Source organism: Mesoplodon mirus, assembly GCF_964341445.2.
Source record: "Mesoplodon mirus genome assembly, chromosome: 3".
Classification (NCBI taxonomy): Eukaryota; Metazoa; Chordata; class Mammalia; order Artiodactyla; family Ziphiidae; genus Mesoplodon; species Mesoplodon mirus.
Window position 1 is genome coordinate 135,929,251 of NC_138978.1, and position 20,225 is coordinate 135,949,475.

Here is a 20,225-nt window from a genome sequence, read left to right on the forward strand (position 1 = left end):
GAAGTGGGGAGGGATGGGCGGCGAGGGGCGACCGGGAGGCGAGTGTAACTTGGCCGGGCGGCGCGTTGCGTGCGGCGCCTCGAGGCCCGCGCAGCCCGCTCTTTCTTCCTGCTCTCGGTCGCCTCGACTGTCTTTAACTCGCTCCCGCTCGCGTCGCTGCCTGGCTGCTCCTCCCCGCCTCCCTCGCCTATCTCTTGTTCTCTAAGCACGACGCCTGTGCTCCCCGCCCAGTTTGGGATTAGACAAGATAAAAATAGGACTGCCCAGCGCACAGAGCTGTGACTGTGCCCCGGCAGCCGGGCTGGCGGGAGCGCTGTGGGCCGGACCCGCTGTGCGCTCGGGGCAGCCCGAGCCCGTAGAGTCCCACCCCGACCCTGCAGGCGCGGTCACGCTCCAGCGTTCTGTCCACCGGGAACCGTGCGGGCAGGGGGACCTGGGTAGGGTCTCCGCGCTCTCGCGGGTGTTGTTGGTGTGCCTGTGATAGATGGGTCTAGACAGGCATGCAGGCTCCCTCCCGGCTGAAGGACGGGAAGGGGCGGGGCGGGCCGCGGAGGCGGCGGCAGACTCCCGTGAGCGAGCGAGCCTTCGGGCCCAGCGACCAGGGTGGAGGGAAGGCTGCGAGGGTTTCTCTTAACCCTTTAAAGACGATAGGGAGAGTGGGGGTGGGGAGTGTAGTAGAAATTCCTGGAGGCAAAGTAGCTCCCTGGGGAGAGGAGGCGGGAGTCTGGGCTTGGGGTTTTCCTTTCTCTTCTGTGTATGCAGTCTCACATCCTGGTACATTGGGCTCGATTCTTCGACGAACCAAACGCAGCTGCTAGGTGATCTAATTTGACCCGATACTTCTCAATGGGGAAGGTGTGAACACACACAGTGGGCACCCTCACTTAAGGAACTGAGTTGGGGAGATGCAGAGGTTAGACCTTACCGTTCCCAGCGGCCCAGTATGTGAAGGTCTGCTCAGAGCTTTAGTCAGTGGGGCCTCTGACCGAGAGTGTTGCCTACCAAAGACCCAAGCCTGAAATGCCTGGCCAGTGCGTACAGGTATGCGTCGGAGAGAGCAAAGGGGTCCTTGAGTTGTCTATGTAAATAAAAACACTTTTAACCATGAACTTGTGGAGAGTTCAAATAAGATATGTGCAGGGAGGCAGCCTCCAAACAGGAGTTGGACAGTGATGTGTACAAGATCGATCATTTGTATACACATCCGTGGGGTCAACATTGAATGGGTCTAAAAATTGAATACAACTCCGCAGGCATTGGTCTCGTTCTTTCCCTGAGGTAGAAGTTGTTGGGTGGGTTACCCTATAGAGAAATGAATCATTAGTCACACTCCTCTCTCCTTCCCCCTCCTCTTCCTTTTAGGGTTTGGAGTCTTAGGGGATCCTCTAGTTACATTAAACTGCAAACCCATATTGGTCTGGGAACGAGCCCCATTATAGACAAAGCAAGAATGTAAGTCGTGGGGAGGTGTACGTGTTAGACAGGAATGCACAGATTAAGATGTGCGCCTGAATGACATGTGCTGAGACAAATCAAGACACTTGGGCTCTGGTGCCCACATGGAACAAGAGATACAGAAGAGAGAAAGAACTGGCCGCGAGGAATGTAAACATGGGTATGCAAATACTGAGACCTAGAGCGAGATTCTAGGAGAAAATCCCAGACTTTGTTGAGCTGGAAACTGGAGCAGAATTTCTGTAAGTTCGTTCGAGAGACAAAAGCCCATTTAAAGGTGTGAAGAGGGTCACTTGGAAACACAAAAAGCATTCACGTGCATACATCCATGCTTAGATACACAGGCTGAATGACAAAAACCCCTCCATGCCTGATGAAGATTTTCCTGCCCGGTGAGACAGAGCAGGGCACGGAAGTGTGGGCCACACAACCACATTCGCACACTCATTCACTGGGAAATACTGTGTCTTCGGCTAGAGGGAAACTGAGGGCGACGGTGCCTAGCTAAGGGTGGATGGCCCTTGGTTACTAAGATTGCTTCTGGTTATAGTTTCTTCCCACCTAGAGTGGGGAAGAGAGTATGTCTTGAGCAGGTAGGAGGATTTCTGAAAGATTTTTGAGTTCTGGACCCTGAGAGGATGGATGGTGGAGGAAAAAGAGGAGTAGCTTTGCATTCTGGGTCGGAAGCAAGGGATGTTGCGCTCCTCTAAGCCCTGTTTGCTAAGGTGGCGCAGGGCCTAGTGAACTGAGAGAGACTGAACCGAAAGAAGTGCGAAGCTCGGCCTCTGGGCGGAATCAAGGGGAGGTATGCTTTCTTTCCCTTTTTTTCCCCCTTGAGGAGACCGCGCGGGGACGGCCAGCGTAGGGAGGATTAGCAGGCGCCTCTGTGACCCCAGACGCGGGCGTAAACTCGGCTTGGGTTTGGTTTGCCCGCGGCGTCGATTTGCCGCGGCCCCTCTTTGTCTGAGCCCAGCCGGGAATTCCAGCTTTTATTGGGAAGACCGCACTCGGCTGGAGCCCGCGCTGGGTCGGGCACGACAGCCGGGCCCGCGGGGCTGGGCAGGAGGCTCGCCGGCCTCCGAGCCGCCCAAACCCCAGGATGGTCCTCGGGAGTGCCCAGCAGCCCCGGCAATGCCACCTCGGTGGTTTCCTCGAGGGCGGCGGGCCCGGCAGACCCAGCCCGGCGGGGCGGGGGGCCTCACTTGGGCCGCCGTACCGCCCCTCTCCCCCTGGCCCCACCGCTCCCCCCGCCAGCCCGAGGCCCAAAGGAGCTCTGAAGGCCCTTTGTTAAGCTCCAGGGTCACACCCGTGCCCCGGGGGCCGCGCGGGGGCGGGAGGACCTTCTCCTGGCTGGAGGCCTCCAGCCCTCGGCTCACACGGTTCGGGCCTGGAGGGGCCTCGCCCAGTCAGGAGGCCCGGCCCGACCGGGCTGCCTCGCCCGAGTGTACGGCCGGCAGGATTCCGTCTGTTTGCAAGGCTGGCTGCGCTGCCGGGGCCTAGATGGTGGCGCTGGCTTGAGAAGCAGCCGGGGCAGGAGTGGAAGGTCTTCTCAGGCCACCCCCGTGGCAGCCAAGCCGCCTGTGCCCCGAGCACTTGGCCGTGGACGTCTCCCAACCTCCAGCCCGGCCCGACGGCTTTCGCTGGTTGCCCCCCATGTGTTCCTCCGGAAGGGATAGCTGACTTTCTGTTGGATGGGAATTAACCAACGAACTTTTCCCCCCGCAACGTTTCTGTAGAAGGCCCCCTTTCCCAGCGCAGGCTCATTTCCGCCGGCCCCTAGTCGAGGGTGTTGGAAATGGGGGGGGGGGCGTCCCCGCACTTTGTTATTTCTTAGAACCATGTCTCCCCGGCCAGCCATCGCCCCTCAGCACCCATGGGCTCCGGCGCCCCGTGATTAGACTAGCGGGGAAGTCCGCTAGGAGAAGATCCTCACAGCATAAAATAGAATTTGATCTAAAAGACAGTTTCCAGTATAATCTCATTATGCATCACAGACTCCCGGTGTTATTTTGTGGAAGGCGGACAATGATCAATTTATATTGACCCGGGGCTGGGTGAGCTTTTAGATGGTAATTGCCAAATTGATGTGCATGCAAAAAGGAGACCTGCTAAAATTAAAGACCGGAAGCTAAATGAAACTAAATTTCTTGTCTAGGTGCAAACCAGAGGAACTACTCGGGGGAAGAGGGTGAGTCAGGTCAGGGTGCCAGGGGCAAGAGCAGGTGAGAGGCCCAAGAGCTCCGGGAGGTCACAGATTTGGGAGCGATCTTTGCCCTGGTGATTTCAAAACGTGAGGAGGGGGCTTGTATAGGGTATGGGGACCCAGCAGGGAAAAGTTATAAACAGGCACTATTGCATTGAAGGCACTGGGATCTTTTAATGCTAGTAGTAACTGCGAGGGGGGAGGAGAGGTTTATAGGGTTATAGGGGTCTTCCTGCACCATTTCCGGCACCCCCCATTTCTATTGTTCTACCCGAGCGCTCATAACCGTGCCAAGGGCACCCAAATTCTTGCATCTGAAGAGTTAAATTTTTTTTTTAAAGACAGGTCTTAAACTTCCCCCGCCCCCCCTGCCCCCGCGTCTGGTCTTTCGAAGAGAGCGAGAGTAGGGGGCGGTTCTGCATGCCGCTGCGGGCAGGCCTGGACCTTTGGAGGCTGCGGGAGTTCCTCCCCGGACGCAGCAGCAGCCCCGGACTCGGCCGGACGCCGATCGCTTTGGGAAGCGGCTCGCTCCAGGTGGCCCAAGTGGCGGGGGCGGGGGAGGGTCTGCCGGGGCCAGGGACTCACGGTGCCCGGGGGCGGGGGTCACCTCCCTGGAGGTTGGAAGGGCCTGCACGGAGGGTGTGGAGGCGGGAAGGCGGGGGCTGGAAATCCTGTCCCAATCGGCGGTGATGGCCAAGGCCGGAAAGTTTAAAAAAGAGAGAAAGCCACTGGCTGCGAGCCAGGGGCTGCCGGGCTGCCGGGCCGCCGGGGCGTGTTTGGCTGACTAGAGGGGTGAGGACCCGGCTCCGCCATCGCCTCGGTCCCTCCCGCTGCGGAGGCCCTGGCCTGCCCCAGGCGCTCCTGGAGCCATTTCACACATCCGGAGCCTCGGCCACTGGAGGAGCCACCCGCCCGGGGCCGGGAAGCCGCAGGGGCGGCTGAGTGTCCGGCGCTCCTGCCCGTTCCCCTTCCCCTTCCCACCGAGCTGAGCTGGAGACGGCCCTCGGTCGTGGAGCCTGTGGCGTCTGTGGCATCGGGTGTGGATGGTTCCCGGAGCTTCTGAAAGCCCGGGGCAGAGCAGGAAATTGAAGATGGGGTGGGGAGGGGATGTTGAGCGCTGACCCTGCGCTGCTGGGATGAGAAGTTGGGGAGAGGAGAGATAACCCCAACCTCCGGCTTGTCTCGGGACTTGGCTTTTTGTGGGGACCCCCAGGAGTCCAGGAGGGTCCAGCATCTTGCAAGCCGCTTCCCCCTCAGTTGCCTCCCCAGCCCACTTTGGTTCCTGAGTTTTTCATTAAAGTCCTAGGAAAGGTAGATGTAGGCAGTCTTTCCAAAGGGCTTTTGCTCTGTCTAGATAATTTGATTTATTGCTTTATGTGGCAAGCCTTCTTCTAGTTCCAGGTGTCAGCACTTTTTATAGAGACCTAAGAGTAGCACCCACCTCCCACTGCCTGTTCTGGGCTCCTGGAGGAGGGGAAAGTGGAGCCTTGTTGGGAACCCCTGGCCTCACACCAGGGTGTTCCAGTGTAGGGAGATGGGTAGGATGTTGGCAGAAATTTCGAAAGCCTTCACATGGACCAAGAGATTTCTGGGTGTAGGAGAAACTAGGGTGCGGGCTCCTTGTGGACCGAATTTCATACGTGTTAAGTGCTATCCTTTTACTCTGTATTGGAGTACAAGGGCTAAGGAAGGCTTCCGAACTTCTTGGGGATTCTGGATGGCACAATTTGACCAATAATTGGCTCCTCTCCTCAACTCCAGGACTGAGTTTGACCGTGGCCCATTTTTACTAGCTGTGTGACCTTGGGGGCAGGTTATTTATGGCCTCTGAGCCTCAGTAAGTTTCTTCATTTGTAAGACTGGGAATAATTTTCCACCTTTAGGATCAAAGAATACTTGGCACATAGTAGGCCTGGAGGATTAGTAATTGCTTTGAATGACTGGTCAGATTCCTATAGGTTGCTTCTCCGTTCCCTGCTGCCCCTGAGATGCCAGCCGCCCCCCCCCCAACCAAGACCTGCGTAGGCCAGTGTCTGGGGACCAAACTGCAGGTTAAGCTCCCCTCCAAGGGTATTCCTGAGGCTATTCCTCCAGGTCTGCCTCCGTGGGTTCCTCTTTCCCTTTGTTACAGTTCTTTGCATTCTGGGCTTTAAAGGAATCCATATGAAAAGGCTGGGATTTTTTTTTCTCCCCCTAAGTGGGATCATTTATATGGTTAGGAATTGATTCCAGAACCGGTATCTAGGTGCTCTTTGGCAAGTCCTCCCGTCATTCTTTCGGGGAGAGGGAACAGCAGCGGCTGGAGGGGAGAGACCTGGTGGGTCTGGCCCGCTGCAGAGGCCGGAGGTGCTGTGGTTTGTCTGATAGGGATTAAGTCTGGATGTTATGAGGTCTCAGTGTGGTTTTCAATAAAAGTCTGTCAGGGATTGCTTCTTTTCTATCGATATGTATTTTAAAAAATTACTAGCATGAGAAGAAAACCAGACCTGTATGGATCCAGGCCGGTAGTAAGCTACTGTGATCAGGTTTCCTACTAGACTCCCAGAGGGGAAGTCAGCATTTGATTGAAGCTACACTTGGTTCTTGACTCTCTGGGGATGCCTGCTCTGAAATAGGAGCCCTCCCTTTCTCTCCTCCCCGCAACCCCCCTTTTCCCTTCTTCCCCTAAAAGCCTTTGTGCTGAAAGAGCTTCAGTAGGCATGAGTCCCTGGTACCTCTCTAAAGAATGCCTTTCAGCCTTTGCTGACATTGTTTTGTGAACAGTGGGTTTTACCAGGCCAGCAGTTTTCCCCCATCTTAGCTCACTATTTTAGAGGTTCGAGTATGCCCAGGATGCGCCCAACTGCAGTGCTTTCCAGTGTGTGTAGCCAGGGCCTTGCCTGTAATCTGAAGACACCTTAACCTTTGCCCTAGGTGCCCCCCCCCCGGGGGTGGGGGTGGTGAAGGTGGGGAGAGCAAGGACAGGGGATCGTTGTTGAGTGTCTGTTTGTTTTCTCCAGCCACAGAGGCAGAAGGGTGGAGTGGGGTGAGGCTGAGAGTACGTTCCAGCCTTGGGTCTGATTTAAAACTTGGTTTAATTGGAGAAACTCTTAGGCATTTAACAGTTCTGTACAAATGCAAACTTGAAATAGCTCTAGGCCTACGTCAATTAGGAAAGAATAAATGAAGTACAGAGATGTCCAAACTATGTAAATCCTAGAGTTGTCTGCCCTCCCATAAACACATGACAAGTGCCAAGGCATTTCCAGTCAAAACACCCATGGAACCAGCAGCCTCCATCCTTTGTATTTATTATTTTATTAACAGCATTTTACACAGCATTTAACAAGCACAGCCTGCCTGCTTTCCACCACGGCTCTCAGCAGACTGAGGGGTGGAAAACAGATGGGGGTGGCGAGGAGTGGTCTCTAGAAGAGACTTCTAAGCTGGAGAGATCTCTTCAGATGGGCAAGGAAAAGGAACATTTGGGGTTCCTTTCTCCTGGCCCCAAAGGGAAGACAAAAGTAATGCTTTGGAGGAAGAAATCCCCTCTCCCTTCTCCGGAGGAAAGTTGTGCAGATGTGGTCTGTCTAGTCTCCACTTGGATTCCAGAAGGTGTGAAGCAGGGTCTGCTTTCCCAACACTCTGCCCATCAGTTATTGGTGCTTTTCAAAGAATAAGTGTATGTCTGCTATCAGTATTCTATATCCTGGTGGAAAGTTTATAACGAAAACTAATGCCTTTCTTAAGTCATAAAATGAGCCTTGTATGATTATTTAATTAAAATCTATTTAAGGACCGATTAGGCATGTAATTTGCGCTAATAATGACGATTATGGAAATGTTCGACTTAACCAAAAATCATTAAAAGGAGACATTTTGGTCAGTGGGGCGACCAGGAAGGATTCAGGGAGTTGGACGGTTTTCCGAAACACACGAGGCTTTGGGCTGCAGAAAGTGCCGGGCTGCCTAGCCTCTGGGACCACGGTAGAGAGGGCTGCAGGACCCCAGGCCTGGCCGGGGCAGGCCGACCCACACTTTGCTGAGCAGAGAAACCGACCCTGGGAGTCTGAACAACCTTTATTCCCAGCTGAGGAAATGGGGGAGGGGGCCTGGGAGGAGGAAACTCTGGGAGAGCTGATGAACCGCACAGAACTCTGCGCGAAATGGCTGTGTTCTCTTGCTTTAACAATCAGCAGCGACACACGCATTGCTGCCTCGGCTAGCCTTGGCTGGAGCCTGGAGGGGTGGGGGGAGGGCGGTCTCTTGTTCCGGAGAAACCTGCCAGCTGCTGGGCTTGGTGCGAAGGCAGACACAATGCTGCTGTTGTTGGTTTGATCTCTAACTGGATTGTTAGTCTGGCCTTAACTGTGTGGTAAGGGGGGAGTGTGAAGGCTGTTTACAGCGAGTGCAAATAATGTGACAGCTGTTGGCGCACGAGCAGCGCTGTGCCTCCTCGGCGCTCACACAGAGCGCGCACCGTGCAGGCCCGCGGAGAGCTGCAGAGGTGGCCGCCCCTTGCTGGCCCGGGAGCCCTCGGATGCGTTGCGAGAGAGCCCTCGGCGGCGGCACCCGCCCCCCGCGACACGCATCTTTCTGGCTCCTGGGATCGTGGTGGACGTGCGCGCTGGTTGGTGTGTTGTGGTTTAGGGAACTTGTTAGGCAGAGGTGGCAGGAGAAGGCCTGCGGGGTCATGAGTGTCAACTGTCTGGAGGGGTTTGGCCGGGATCTGTTGACCTGGGGCCTCAGTGGCTTGTGACCGGGTTGTTAAGATTTGGGAAAATAACTTTCCGCCCTAAAGCAAGCCTGTTGGAAAGAATGTATTATTAACTGAAGGCTTTCTGGAAATTGCAGAGGCTCTGAAGGCCGTTGTTCTTCCTCTGAAATGGCCCTGTTATTCAGACAAGTTCAAGAGACGGGCGGCCGCTGTGTTCTATGCCCTCGGCCCTGTTTCCTGGATTGGAAACACAAGTGGGTAGGTTCAGGACCCGAAGGGGGGGTGAATGGGGGTGGGGAGGGGTGCAAGTCGGCTTTTGATCACCCGCCTCCCTTTGCCTTCCCGGTTTTTAAGAGCGCGCTTGCCTTTCAGCTGCAGGACCAACGGTGCTGTCTTGAGGTCTGCCCACAGCGCCACCCACTCTGTGACTTAATCAACTAAATGCCCAGAGCCCGGCCTTCTCTTGAGTTCCTGGTCCTCTGCCAGGCACTGCGGGGAGGCGCCAGGGTGGGAGGGAGAACAGTTGGTGGGTGGCAGCAATACCCCGCTGGGCCGGTCCAAGCTGGCGGGCTCAGGATGGTCCTCAGGTTGGTCCAGAAGATGGGCCTGCCCCAGGGCTGTCCTGGGGCAAGCTGGGTGTAAACACCACTCCCCCCAACCTCAAGGTTGAAGGCTTCCGCAGCCCTGGCCCCCGGGCTTTGGAGGATCATTTAGAGCTGACTTAACTCTATATCGTGCCCTTCTGTGTGACTTCGGCCCCTGAGTGTACAGCTTGCAGGATATCTGCAAATTATGGGTCCACCTCCGCCCCACCCTGCCCCCAGGTCTACTCTCTGGGTTATAATGTGGACTTCTACATCTAGTTGGGTTCCCTAGAGGGGAGCTGGGAGATGCTTCTGGAATGATACATGAACTTCGGTGCCAGTTCTATAAACTCGTCTCTTTTTATGACGTGTGCCATTTTCTGTAGGAATGTTGCTTGCAAAACGAGTTTCGCCTTGGAGGAAAGGCGGAAAGATAGACAAGCCTGCAACGCCAAAGCGCTGGCAGTCTTTCCCTCCTTCCAGCTCTCTTAAAGCAGCCGGGCTGCATTTCCAGGATTAGACTCGTGCTTGTGAAGAGGGACTCTGGTTGGCTTTTTTTTCCCCCCGAAGCAAATGCAAATCAGAGAAAAATAATTTTCTTTCAACGATATGCAACGTATTGGTCACTTGTTATCGTGCTCCGAGGCAGGCCTCATTTGCGCGTCTGCCAGCTCGCTCACATCTGCTCGGCGCTGTTTGGGGCATTTTAACCTTGGTGGTGTCGTGTCTGGTCCCACGGATCAAGGAGGAGTAATTAAGCTCTGAACAGCTAGAAGAATTCACGGGCCCCCACGTCTACCGCAGTTTTCCCACAGCTTTGTTTGGGGTGTTCCGGGTTCCAAGATGAACAGACGTGGGGTTCCTATTGTTCCTCGTAAAGAAAGTGGGAGCCCCTGTCCTCCTCTGACCCTCATCCCCAGCCTTCCCAGGACTCCCAGGCTGCACACAATCAGCAGGGAAGCCGGGTGCAGATCACAGGACCCTGTGTTTTATGCATCTTTTATTCGTAAAAAGTTCCTTTGTGCTTCCTGTGTGTACTAATGATAGCTGTCGTTAATAGCTTTCTGGTATAGCTTGTTCCTTGTGGGGGGAGGAGTTTGCAGTGAGTTCACTTTATTTCTACAAAGCCCTGATGGAGGCTGCAGTGCAGTGACACCCCCTCTAGAGTCGTGGTCTATGGATCGTTTATTCTGGATTTGTTTCCAGGTTGTGTAGACTCCAAGTGGGATCCCAGCCTGTAGGGACCAGACCCGGGCGGGTGTGGAGGGTGGGTGGGCGGGGAGGAGTGGAGTCAGGTCGATTAATTGCATTCAACCTCGGTTTCCTGTCCTGGGCTGCTGCCTCCTGTTGAGGGACACCAGCTTCCAAATGGGGCCCCCTCTTGCATACACGCGTGGTTGTGTGTGGCACAACCGTGAAAGAAAGCGAAAGGAACAAAAAGCCGAGGCCTGGCGTCGGGGGCGGGGGCGGGTTGGCGGGGGGAAGGGGAAGTGTCTGAGGTTGGTCCAAGAGCTGACGGGGGGCCACGGCTCTGCTTTTGGGAAAGGGGGTGTGTGGCGGGCAGCCCCGGTTTGGCAGCGGCTCTCCCGGTCGATCCTTGCTGGTGCCTCCTCCCCAAGCCCCCGAGCCCCCTTTTACAGTTGGCTACACCTGGCTTGCATCTTTGAATCGGGGAAGGTGGGGGAGGCGTCCACGGAGAGAACACTCCAGACTGGCCGAAGGGAGCGCAGGACGATGGGCCGGAGCGGTCTCCAGTCAGTGCCCACTCCCCTGGGGCGCGCCGCCGCACATCCTGGGTTCTCCGTGCGCCCACCCAAAGTTGCTTTTTGTCAGAGATTCGGCGGCAGGCGCCTGGGAAGGGGGATCCCAGAGGAGCGCGCGGGCGGGGTGAGCTGGGGTCGGGGGCTGGCCGAGAGAGCCGGGGGTCCTGGAAGGTCGGGCGGGGGGTGCGTGTGCGGGGTCGGCCCCGCGCGCGCGGACCTGGCGTAGGAGGGGCGAGGAGCCTGCGGCAGCGCGGGTGTGTGTGATGGGAGAGAAAATCCCTTTGTTGCCGACCGATCCGTGCTCGGGGCTGAGGCGGGGGAGGGGGCGAGGGGACGCCCCTCCCCCACTCGCCGCCGCCGCTGCGGGCCAAGTTCACTCCCGACTGACCCGAGTGGCTCGCGGCGCTATCCTGGCGCCCTGGGAGGAGGCAGGGAAGGTTCTGGTTGCTCAAAAGGTCAGGGCCAGCCACGTGAGTTTCCCGTCCCCCACCCCGTCACACCCGCACTCCTGCTCCGCAGCTCTGTTACTAATGCAAAACTTGGGTCGTGAGTGGGGACGCCTCTGGAGGCGGCGACAGCCATGACTTGGAGTGTGCCAAGAGACAGAGCCTGGGCAGGCTGGATCACTCCTCCCACCCCCCACCCCCCCCAGCACCCATGCCCGGCTGCAGGACCCAGTCGGGCGACCTCCTTCAGCCACACCCCAGGAAGCCTGCGACCCTCCCCCCGACGTGGGGGCATCCTTGGGGTTCCCCTCTCCCCAGTGCTACACATACTGGGGAAAACATCCCAGGAGGACTTGCCCCAACGCTGCACACCCTGGACCGCTTTTTCTCATCTCCCACCTCCTCGCGGCCCCCAGTGCTAAAATAGGAACTTCTTCATCCCTCCCTTCCTTGACGCCAGTAGAGAAGTGCCTGTGTGTGACTCAGTCTGCGCTTGGAGCAGTCCCAGGAAGGGCTCCCGTGCCATCAGTTTTGGGCTTCCATGAAAGCCACACACTCTGCAGAAGGTCACCTCTCCCTGGCCCCCTCTGTGTCCCTGCCTCAGCCTTCCCTCTGCCGCAAGGAAACTATGTAGCCATTCTGGGGTTTGTTTGTTACGTAGAATGTTTAGTGGAGTCAGATGCTGTTTAATGGGTTAGATGTGGCCTGCACCAGCTATTGCCAGGCAGAACTCAAGTCCATAGTGCAGTTTAATCCTCTGGAAAACACGGTGCCAAAGATTTACAGATGAGGGGGCCAAAGTTGAAGAGGTCCGGCCACCTGCCCAGAGACACACCGTGGATGAGAGTGGGAGCCGGGAGGCTGTGGTGACTGCGCGCGCGCGCGCGCGCGCGCGCGTGTCCTCCACAGAGAACCAGCCATGCCCGTGCAGTGAGAGACACCCCTTCCCCGAAGAGGTCCCCAGCCTACGGAGGACCGTGGCACATGGCATGCTGGCTGGGAGCCCTGCCGTCTGCCCGGCCTTCTGAGCCGGAAGCTCCCCAAAACCCGTCCAGGTCTTCTTGGTCACTAACTGGATAAGTGCCTGATGCGGCATGGGGTGCCTAGAGAGTGAGGCCCTAGGAAGGGGCACCGTTAGTATTGGAGTGGAGTTGGGATGGTTTGGTGGCGCTGCTTCCCATTCCGTCGCTGTCACTTGACAAGCGTGCTGTGCAGACTTGAACCAATCCATCAGCGCCTCAAGGGCGGAGGCAGTGGAAAGTGGCCCGGTGCCAGGAGGAGCTGGGGTGGAGAGAAAGGAGAGGTGGCAGGAGTGGCCTGGTGCTGCCTTCCTCCCTGCGCTCACGCCAGCCTCTCACTGCCACTGCTCCTTCCTTTGCAATCTGTTTGTTGCCTGCCAAGGGAAGTCGCCTTTAAAGAAAAAAAAACAAACGTTCTCTCCTTCTCCTCATTCCATAATGGTGTCTTCATGGCAGGAATCGGCAGAACGGTGGTGGGTGCAGCTGGGGACCCGTGTGCCCCCTCGTGTCTTTTCACAGAGGGCCAAGGTGCCCTCACTCAGGGATGCCGAGGTTGGGGGGACAGCTCCTAATCTTGGTCCCTCTGACCTCTTTCTGCCAATCAGGCTCTTCTCCCCAGCGTCCAGGCCAAGCTCGGATGCTAATCATAACTCTTGGCTCCCGGACCAGATGACTGCACAAGTCTGTCGAGGGAGACTCAGGCTCTCCTGTGCTTGGCCCTAGGGCCAGACCGAAAGCCGGAGACCACGCGGCGAGTCTGCGTTTTGCAAGCCGGGTCTCTCCCAGAACTGGGTGTTCAGCGGGCAGCCACCACAATTCCTGGTCTGTTCTTCAGAAACCAGACCCTCCTCCATCTCCCCGGCTGACCCCTTCTCTTGGCCACCTTCCCTCTTCATCCCTATCCCACATCCTTGCCCCCTTCTCTCCACTGCTGGAAAAAAGGGTTATAACCCAGAGCCAAGGTGTAGCTTAGCAGCTCCCACTGGAAACAGGTTGGTGCTTGTAAAGTGCTTTTCATGACTGACTTCACACATCTTGGCACTTCCAGAAGCATCACCCACCTGTGGAAGAAAAGGGGGGGGTCGTTGAGAAATAGGGGCAGATGAGCCTCTTATATACAGCAGCAAAGCGCCTGCTCTGTCTGTCATCTAAATCACGTCATTTGCCCCCTGCAGCGTGACCCACAGCCAAGGGTGAGGGAAGTCACTTTTGAAGAACTTTTCCTTGGAGGTTAAAAAAAAAAGAAGAAGAAGAAAGTAAGAAAGACCCCCAACTATTTCAATAGCCGCTTCTAGAAGAGGAATGGGGTGAGTGTGGCGGTGTCTCTGACCCTATCTCTGTGTCCCTTGTGCCCAAGATCCCCTTAGTTAGTTCTACATCCCAGAGAGATGGGGGGTGGGCCCGTTTCTCAGTGATGGTGGGGTGTACGCAGTACGGCCTTTGCCCAGGATGAGGGTGTTCCTGCCCAGGATTTGGGCTGTCGCTCTGGAGAAGGGCCTCACGCCAGGCAGGGCCCCCGGCTCCTTGGCCCTTTCCGCTCAGGTCCATCTTTGGCCTGGAACCTGAAGAGTTAACAGTCTTTAGCTCGTTGCAATGAAATTATGGCTGGCAGTGGCGCCGCTGTTTGTTCAACAGACCTCCAGTTTTAAACAGTTCACAAAAAGTTCATGGGGCAGCTAAAGATTATAAGTGTGTGTGTGGGTGTGTGTGGGTGTGTGTGTGTGGGTGTGTGTAGTCAGCAGGATCCAGTACTGAGCCTTGCCCCTCCTCCTCTTGTTTCTTCACGGCCAGCCCCCCGCCCCGCCCCCACTCCCGTGACACTGGACCACGCTCGGGGCCTCAACCCTCCATCTGACCCTGTGCACGTAAGAACACTTCATCCTGGCACTGGGTGTTATTTCTCTGTGCGGCGTTAATATTGAAAACCCCACCAGACAAGACCTGGAAGGGCGGGGAGAGGCTTTGAAAGCACCCCGTGGTCCCAGGTGTCTCTAAACTGCATTCCCCTGTCATGCTAAGTCCAGGCCGCCCTTTCTAAAGAAAAGCCCTTTCAAGGGAAGGGGGCTGCTGGCCCTTTTTGAGGGGAGGGGAGAGGGCTCAGTAGGATGATTGTGGCAGCGGCCTTTCTGTTTCCTCAGTCAGGTGCTCAGAGGTCCTTGTCCCAAGGTGACAACTAAAGGAGACATGTAAGAGGCAGCTTGTGTAAGTTTTGAAGACTGGAGCACCAGAAGATTGGGGCTTCGAGGGCACACATGCTTCGTCCCTCATCCTTTTCTTGAGGGTTTGGTGGAGTGACCCTTTGGCTTCTGGTATAATGTCCAAATTTCATCATGACACCCAGCCAGGGGGTGGCATGGTGTGGTCCTCCCGCTGCAGCCACGGCCAGGACACTTGCACCGAGGAATGTTGCTCCTCCACCTTGTAGATGAGGCTTCCCTGGACATCTTCCTTTTGGTCTTCCTTTTGTTAGAAGGGGCTGCAGGGGTTAGGGAGGGGACACTTTGTTGACGTGCCTTCTGGTCGGCCCTGCACTAGTGGTGGCCTGCCCCCACCTTGATTTGTATGTTCGAAACACGGAAGAACAGCCCGTGAGCCCCCCACAGGACCTTCCTTGATGCCCAAGTCCATCTGAGTCCACCTTTTCGGGGCACTGTGGCCAGCCACTGGAAATGCCCCAGTCTGTCTGAAGAAAGGGACGCTTCCTAAAGAAATAGCTTCTCTAGAATCCCACCAGGCCGGACACAACTGGGAGATCCCTGCCTCTCCTCCAGCTTCATCGTTGAGCTCTAACTCCGCGCCGTGTGTCTGCGGCGTGGGGCTCTTGATGAACAGACGGTGTTCTCTTCTGTATAGGGGCCGACGGGGATGCTGGTGGACAAAAGCCTGTGTTAGGACAAAGAAATGCAGAGGGATAGCCTGGCTGGCTTTGGGATTCATAACATATCTTTGGGCTCATAACATATCTAACAAGATATAGCAATCTTTTTTGATTTTTTTGAAGTTTAAACAAATAGTGTACTCTGCATGAATTTTGTCTTTGAAATGAATCATTCTACTGTGGGATTTATGATGCTATAGAACTAGTTTACGAAGAAAGTGTAGTAGGCTTCACATATCTCCATATCTTATATTGATGGCATTTAAATTCTAATACCAAACTGTTATTGTTTCATAAACTAGGAGAAAATTGCGCTGATAACAAGCAGGAGAAGCTGGCAGAACCAATAGATTTTCTACTCTTTCTTTCTATTGTTTGTAAGCCTAGTTACCCTAGTTGACCAGTTAATGACAACACATAATGAAATTTTCCTGGCTGCTAATTAATTAGCTCTAATTTCACTAGTTTTGTTACTGGTAAGGCTTCCACTAATTCTATGTGTGAATGTCTTCTTACCCTACTCATCCTATTTTCCTCTCTGAGCTTCCTCATATGTAGAGAACCCATTTAATTGACTTAAGAGTCAGAAGAGACTTACAATCAGAGAAAAAGCAAAAAAGAATGACTATAATGCCAACTAGTATAACTATTAATTAGAACTTATGTTTTGAGGATTTTCAGACAGAAGAGGGGTAGAAATGATAATAGTTTAGTTTTAGGAAGGCTGTAGTACACAAATAGAACCCCAAATCACACCACAGATAATTTTCCAGGAATTTAATATATCTGATATACACTCAATTTGTGCCCATGAATGGTGAGCAACTGAAAGTAAAGGAGAATCACATAGTTACATTTCCGGACAAATCAGGTTATCAGAATGATGCAATAATGACAGTTTACCTCAGTCACTTCTTAGGCTTTCTTATTTACTATGCTAAATGTTAAATGAGATTCCTGAGTAAAAGCATTACAATGACTTCAGCATTGTGGGACATGAAACACAGTGAGAACTCAGAGCAGGGAAGGAAATAAGTCAGGTAAGCAGGAAAAAGAATTGAAAGAGCTGAAAGATGTATTACTTGGCTGTCAGGTGTTAGGAGAGTTTATTTGTGCTTTTTCTTAATCTTCATAACGCTCTTGTCAGAATGGTAGTAACATACCCATGTTTTTAGATGAGCGACCTTTAACTGTAGGTTGCACTTGATTGTCTGCCAGGTTTTCAAGTCTGTGATGGGGACAGTAATGTCAGAAATTTCAATCCCAGTCAAATCAAGAGCTGGTAGAAACACCATTAAGGAAGTGCATAGTTTTGACCCAAATTTAACCACATTAAAATGTTGTCCTTTCTTCTCCAGGATGATAGTCTGTATTTCAAGAAGAATTCTAATTCTTGCCCCATAACAATTTCTCTGAGTTCTTTGTGCCAACTAAAGCCTTTGATTGATTTTCGTATTAGCAAAGCCCTGGAATTCTATGCAAAATGTTATGAATAGTTATCTACCTATCTAATTATATTTAGCAAAAGGATGCAGAGCCGTTATCAGATTCTCAAAACTCAATCAGATTATCTAAGAGTTTACATTAAATGAGGTAATGAATGCCCTTTCTGGATCCAAACATTATAATATTTTTAATCCTTACCGTGGTCCCTGAAATGTCTATTATCTCTAATTATCGGTAAGGGAACTGAGGCGTCGTAAAGTCTTAAGTAAGTGAGAGGTCTGGAATTCAAATCCAGGTCAGTTTCAGTCTTGAACACCACTAATTCTATAGCCTACACTGCATTCTATACTCTTACTGTAGATAATCAATATATGTTCATTTATTTCCTCTACCCCAGTTGGGGACAAAGAACATGGGTGTGTGAAAGAAAGTACAGATCAGTTTTAATGTAAATGATATAATAATAATGCTAGTCAGCAGTTACGGAATATTGATATTGTGCTAGGAGTTGAGCATTAAGTACTTTACAGGCATTCTTTTATTTAAAATCTCATATATATAATACCTACCTTAGGAAGTAGGTAATATAAATGTGCCAAGGTGATTGAAATAACGTGGTCATGTACAGGCAATGAAACTGGGAAAGAGTTTTCTGGGCTGATGGTTGAATTTTGGCCAAGACATTAAGGGGAGAAGGGATGAGCACTGGTGGGGAGACTGAAAACTTATTCATCGTAGGGAGAAAGCACTGGTGAAAGCATTGTGCTGCTTGCTTAAGAACTGTTACCCTCATAACCCCAAAACTGAGGTTTTGCTGAAAGCTGAAGGCAGATTTCTTGCAGTGTGAAAAAGAATTTACTGATATCTCTTCATCTCTTCACGTTTGAACACGACTGTTTTGCAGATTGGTTGAAATGACTCAAGTTCTCTTTCAGATCTGGACTAAATGTCTGTATCACAGCATTAGGGCCCGTGGAGCAGCATTTGCAAGCCCATACTCCCCTCCCCCCTTTTTAGTGTCTTGCGCTCCGGAAAAGCAGACAACAGCAACAGCAACATCTTATTTCCTTTTATCTATAGTTATTATTCATCTTGTCAGGAAACCCATTTGATATATTTATGCCAAAATATAAATGAGATTTCTCCAGTTTTATTGAGATTGAATTGATATATAATATTGTATCTGTCCAAGTTGTACAATGTGATGATTGATATATATATATAGTGTGAAATGACGACCACGATAAGTTTAGTTAACCTTAATTCACATAATTACAAATTTTATTTTTGTGATGAGAACTTTCAAGATCTACTCTCTTAGCAACTTTCGAACATAAAATACGGTATTGTTAACTGCAGTGACCAAGCTGTACATGACATCACCGTTACTCACTTATCTTATAACTAGAAGTTTTTACCTTTTGATCATCTTCACTCATTTTCCTCACCTCCAACCCCCAGCTCTGGCAACCATCATTCCATCCTTTCTATCATGAGTTCAGTATTTTAGATTTCACATATGAGATCCTAAAGTATTTATCTTTCTCTGTCTGACATTTCATGTAGCTTAATGCCCCCCAAATCCACCCATGTGGTCACAAGTAGCCAGATTTCCTTCTTTATCATGGCTGAATAATAGTAGGTTGTATGCACCCCATTTTCTTCATCCATTTATCCACAAAAAAACAGTGAGGTTGTTTCCATGTCTTGGCTACTGTATTGGGTTGGCCAGAAAGTTCACACAGTTAATGAATACACTGTTCAATAAAACTTGGTGAAAATGAAAAATGTGTCTTTTATTTTTACTTAAAATAAATCTTTGATAAAGCCAGCTAGGCATCCCTTTGAGTAATGACTTATATCACACTGAAATATTTTAAACATATGAACAGTAATAGCTTAAATGACAAATGTTACTAATATTGACACAATTGATCAAGGAGAATATGTTAGAATATGTTAAAATGCAGATGGACAGTGAAAGAACAAATATAACTTTTAACTAAATATTGTCTTGATATTTAGACCATTGGTTAAGAACATGATAACAGGTTTCATCCATTTCAAGAAAGCAGAATATTTGCAGATCACTTAACATTTACTAGGTATGTTAGTCTGGAAGGATATATTTCATTTACATGTGTCATTTAATTTAACCACATCCCTCTGTAATAGATAGTGTTATCCCTATTTGCAGATAGGAAACAGGCTCAGAAAGATTAAGAATGTTACCTAATTCTAGTAAGTAGCCAAACCTAAACTGATCTAATTCCGGGGCAAAGCTCCTTCTGACACATCAGTGTGGGTCTTTATCTCTTTGAGAATTGTTGAACATTAAAAACCTTCTTCCAGGTAAATGCATAAAGAAACAACATGAGCAATGATATAACAATACAAGTCTCACTAAATAATTAGTGTGTTTGGCCTTGCTTTTGCTGATAGATCTTTTGCAAAATTGCTTTTCTCTGAGATAGTGGACTTCAAATATTTTCTTTGAAGACTTTCCTAAATTATACCTATCAGAAAGCTACTTTTCTTTAAGGCTAAAGAAAAATGAAAGCTTACTTAACTACACTTAGGTGCCACGGTCATACTATGGACTCTATACCTGCCAGGATTCACGCTAAGATAGGGTGGCTCCGCAAACTGTCCATAGTACTGTGATTTCTTTCTGATACTTTGAAGTAGAAATAATTTAATAACTATTCACAAAAGAGAGAAACACTGTTTCTTGGTCCTCAGTATCATACTGCTGTAGGCTAATTCTTTCTCTCTTCTGTTGCCCCTTAGTATAGAGAGTGTGTTTTGGGGACCCTCCTTCACGATCTTCTCCAGTCCAAGAGCATCTTACATAAATCCAGGACTTCTCAAGCAGCCAGTTTTGCCAGATGGTCTTAGGGTTGGTTGGACCCATATATGTATAATCCTGAACTTCTCAAGTAAGGTCCTTATAGAGCATAATGGCTAAGAGAATTGGTGCTGATACCAGACCTGAGTCCAAATACTGCCTATGCCCCTAACTAGCTGTGTAACCTTGGAGAAATAACTTAAGCCCCTTAAAGGGATTAGATTTCTCACCCGGAAAATGGTATAATAAATGCATCTACCCCATATGGTTAGTGTGTAAATTAATGTAACTTGAGATAGTGCATGTTAAGCATTAGCACAGTGCCTGTCTCTTGTTAGTCATACCTGCTTTTATTATTAATTATTCTCTTTATATTCCCAGTTTCAGCTAGGTGCCTAACATATAATAGTTGTTCAGCAAATATTTACTGGATTGAACTAGCTCTGAAATTTAAGCATTGGGTCAACAGCAAAGTAGTCACCCCACCATCATTTCTCCCACAGAAAGGGAGAATAGATGGAAGCCAGCCATCATACTTTCTTTTCTTATTCTAAACTTCCCATCCAGGCCCAGCAATAAAATAATCTTCCTGAACCCCAACAATTTCGAGAATTTTTCAAATCACACTATTTGAAAATAGTTGGGTTTCCCTAATCTAATATGTCCCCAGACCCCAAGGTCACCAAGCTTATATTAATGAAGTCTAGTTAAGATAAATGATTACAGTTAGTAAACCAACTGCTTATGAGCTCATTGGGCTTTTTAAAATTTACTATCTGCACTTCATAGAGACACAAGTAGTTTGCTTTTGTAGGACACTCCACAGTCAAAGTAGTCTTTTAAAAAGCACAAATCAGATGCTATTATCGCACTGCTTCTAATGTCTA

The 20,225-nt window shown here is 51.2% G+C and overlaps 1 long non-coding RNA gene across 1 annotated transcript in view; it reads left to right on the plus strand.

The window, feature by feature from the left end:
- LOC309799860 overlaps positions 1 to 20,225 on the plus strand; it is a 51,411-nt gene that overhangs the window by 3,452 nt on the left and 27,734 nt on the right. The window contains exons 2-4 of the long non-coding RNA XR_014293365.1: positions 13,342 to 13,473; positions 13,902 to 14,031; positions 14,305 to 14,368. This is a non-coding gene — a long non-coding RNA (uncharacterized lncRNA). The remainder of the gene's footprint in view (positions 1 to 13,341; positions 13,474 to 13,901; positions 14,032 to 14,304; positions 14,369 to 20,225) is intronic.